General features: G+C 38.7%; 1 pseudogene; it reads left to right on the top strand.

Moving 5' to 3' along the window:
• Positions 1–712: 712 nt before the first annotated feature.
• Positions 713–1,042, top strand: LOC114091556 (small ribosomal subunit protein eS27-like pseudogene; annotated as a pseudogene).
• Positions 1,043–4,182: the final 3,140 nt, after the last annotated feature.

Here is a 4,182-nt window from a genome sequence, read left to right as displayed (position 1 = left end):
TATCATGTACAATACTGGAAGCATAAAAGGGCGTTGTCTACAACTTTGTTTGAACCCCATCACCCACCCCTTCTTTCTTTTTCCTAGTTCTCGTATAACAGGACAAGGGCGCAAGGGACACAGGGGACAGCAATGCAAAGCAGAGGAAGGCTGGAAGAGAATGAAGTGTTAAAGGTTCTGTTTAAAATTCATCGGACATTCACACCCCACTTTCCAAATCAGTGATCAGTGTATGTAGTACTTCAATCAAGGAAGTGAGGAAATATATTAATGGGTGTCAGAAAAAGATCACCAGGCACCACTCCGGAGTCAACTGTCCTGTGAAATGGCAAAATACAACTGTGAAAGATAGCTCTTGGAGACGTGTGGCGTTTGCGTCTCAACGTTTTCCACTGTAAACTCCTACATAAAATATGTGGTCTTCTATGCTGACACCTCAATTCATATTCAATATGCAGTTATTGTTGTTATTTCATCTGTGATAGATCTAAAGTTATATATTGATGTTAAATGAAATTCAGGTTCTGATTGTTTTTAAGTTCAGAGTTTCCTTAGAAATGAAAAGGAATAAATGACATTGAAATAAATGGAGTGCATGGAAGAGAAGAGACGTTCAATTAAAAATTTGCCTGGGTTTTACTAACCTAAGTTTACAACCACAAGACTGGATCACCTGTGGGATCTGGATGGACATGATTGAGAAAGGATCACTATGCCTTTGGCTAGGGATTTGCTACACCCTTCCTTGGAAGAGGAGAAGAAAAAAAAATATAAAAAGAAATGGCTAGTTCAAAGTCCAATTCTTATTTTATGAATGTAAAATGTCCAGGTTGGTACAAGACTTACCACAGTTTTCAGCCATACCCTGACAGTGGTTCTTTGTGACAATCAGCTTCCAAAGCTGTTGTTCAACAGTGTTATGCCAACCCATAGGAGGAAAGGTCAGACTCACAGAAGGTTGTTCATTTACAAGAAAGCAACACTAATGATCTATGCAACTTCCAGAATTTATGTTTTCTCACAGATGCCTTGTAAGTTCAGTAATTCTGGTTACTCTAAGGTATACAACAATGATCTCCTATTTTGATGTTTTTCAATAAAGTTTTAGTTATGGGAAAAAGCAAGACTGGGATCCAACTAGAATAAGATATATTCCATGTTTGTATGAATATGTCAACATATACCCTACTGTCATGTAAATCTAAAAAAAACAAATATAAAAGAAAAAAGGAGTGAAGTGTGGGGTGGGGGGAGACTATGGGAAAATCATAAATATAAATAAAATCCAGCTGCTACACTATGAATCCCATGATCCAGACTATGTGGTGACCACAATGATTGTGCAAATAAATATGCAAATATAATTTCAGGAGAGCAAAGTGTCAATTTTTGTAATGTATGATCAAAAAAAAATACCATATAAGTATTTTTTCTTGTTTCGAATTGCTAAATTCTACAAAAACATGCTAATCTAATAAAACGGGTTGTACTTGTCTAATCACAAGAAATAAATAAAACTCAAACAATTCCAAGCTATAAGGGAAGGCAGCTATTTTTAACCATAGCAGGGTGAAGTAGAAACATAATGACATCCTGTCACTATTCCCTGCCTTGTTCAAGGAGATTGTTCATTAAGTAAAGCTACAAATTTTCCATCATAAGGAATGTGTTGGTTTTTAGTTTAAAAATGTTTTTAACACAGAAGTAATTTACTACTACTACATTCTCATTACAAAATTCAAGTAGCACAAATGTATCTACTGTTCTGGCCCTGATGGGATCCCCTCAAACTCCAAACTTGACCTGCTTTTCCAAGAGGTAACCACTGTCAGTATGGTGATCAACATGTAGACCATCTTCTCTTTTGAATAGGTATTTATGTCTCCCTGAATATTGTTTTCTACACAAATAAAATTTGACTCCACAAATTCACATGGAAAATTCTCAGTGAGATCTACAATAAACATTTGTGAGTCCGCCTTGAGTGTACTCTCCTTTGCTGATTAGAAGCAACCTGATGGTTTGTTGCAGAGCCCACTACTCTTTCCTCCCTTCTACCCTATGTGGGTAGGATCCCCCCACCAAGCTTCCTTGTGACCTTGCTCTATTTAGCTCTCAGGATTTCCCTCCTGCAGACCACAGCACTGGCTTCTCGGTGGGTTCTGAGCCCATCTGAGCTCATGAGTAAGAGGTGGCAAGAACGAGAACTGTGAGAAGCTACAGGAGGTGCTCCATGGTCAGGAGATTAGGTCTTTCTGCAGGCTAGATCTGATTTTTGTAACTTCAAAAATAAGTAATGAAGCAGAAATTTCATCCCATCATTGTTTCGATACGCCTATTCAAAACAGTATCACAGAGCATTAAGATACTACATTTCAGGTTCAGTGTGTTGCCTGGCAGATTTCTAATTTTTTTAATATTTTTAAGCAGGACTGACATCCCCTTATTCCCAACACACATGCACATATTTTGGCAGGTAGCCTGCGCTGCTACTTCAAGGGGAGAAGGGTATTCAACTCCTTTCATGATGTCTTTCAAGGTAAAAAATGGTTGGTGAAGATGACATCTAATAAAACTTCATTACCTAATTTGAGATGGGTTTAATGAATCAGATTCTTCTCAGTCTTTCATAACCAACATTAAACAGCAAGTTGACACAATTATTAAATGATTATTTCCCCAAAAAACATCATGTTTGATTTATTGCAACCTCATGGATTTTTTTTTCCCCCAGAATGCTGCCCATAGTTTTGGGGGATGACGTTTTGCGAGTCATATTCTCCCTCTACCTTTAATCTGAGAGAGAAGAAAAGAATTTTGTACACAGAGAGAACAAAGTGAACTGCAGGCTCATACAGAATATGACCAAGTGATTCCCAGAAATAGAAAAGCCAACTCTTTCATATCCCCCTGGAAATGATCATAGTGGGAGAAGATGGGGTCGTCTTGCTTTTGGAAGAGTGTTAGGCAATGCCACCCCAATACACACTGGCTTTGAAACTGTTTTATAAGTAGTTTCAAGTGAATTTTTGTCAATTGCAGTCAAAGTGCTGATTAATGTGAAGTCCATGATTTAAAGACAAGATGTGGCTTTTTATCCTCAAGGAATGTATCATCTAATCCGAGATGGAATGGAGGATAGCAGTGCAGGGCTAGGTGTGTGCTAGCAGAAAGGAACCCTAACAGATCCATAGTCCCCACCAGGGAGCTAATGCCTGAAATTGCATTGTAAGTAGGTCCTGGTATTGTGAGACTGAAGGGTGCCAGCAAGGTTCAGATGGAGATTAGGGTGTGAAAGTGCATGGGGCTGAGAGAGAGCAGGGAGTTCATGCACATGCAGAGGGTTCCTGCTTTCAAATGTATCCATTGCGTGTCTAGATTCATGGGGATGTCATCCTTGAAACAGATGAAGTTCTTGCCCTCTAGAACCTTACATTGTAGTGGTGGAAGACAGATAATAAGTTAGCAAGTCAACATAATAGTCAAGGTGTTTGTAAGTGCTATAATCAAAAATAAAGTGAATTAAAGATGATTTTCCAGTGAGATAGGAAGGATTGTTTTATACAAGCAGGTCAGGAACAGTCTCTCTAATAACACAGCACTATGAAAGTTGTAAACTATTGCTTGTGTTTTCTTTTCACTTTGGTTCTAGGACACTTGAATTTTAGCTGGTCACACAGCCACAAGGCTAAGAGGACATTTTTCACTCTCCCTAGCCATTGGTGTGGCCAATGGGACCTATGTAGGTATGACATGCAGGGCCTCCTTCGTGTTTTCTTCCCTAGTGTCCAGAAGGTGCTGGGAGATGCAGCGGGCATCCTGCATCTCAAGACGGAATCTGCATTTTTGAAGATGGCTGGGCCACATGATTGAATGTTTGAGTCTCTAATATTATGGGAGAACATTAAAATAGTTTTCAAAGCCAGTGTGCATTGGGGTGGCATTGCTTAACACTCTTCCAAAATAACTCTTCCAAAGTTAGTTGGACCACTAACTTTCAGATTCATATGTGAAAGAAAAAGTAAGCTTTATTAATAAGTCTTATTCAAGTTACTGCTATTTTCTTATAGTAGCCCATTCTATATTCCAATGAATAGAAGGGACATTTGAGCAGTGCCTGAAGTAAGTGAGCAACCATGAGATTTTAAGGACAAAAACCATGCCTGCTAAGTATACAGCATG

The sequence above is a fragment of the Marmota flaviventris genome, chromosome 8 (genome assembly GCF_047511675.1).
Source record: "Marmota flaviventris isolate mMarFla1 chromosome 8, mMarFla1.hap1, whole genome shotgun sequence".
Classification (NCBI taxonomy): Eukaryota; Metazoa; Chordata; class Mammalia; order Rodentia; family Sciuridae; genus Marmota; species Marmota flaviventris.
This window is presented reverse-complemented; position numbering and strand designations above follow the sequence as displayed.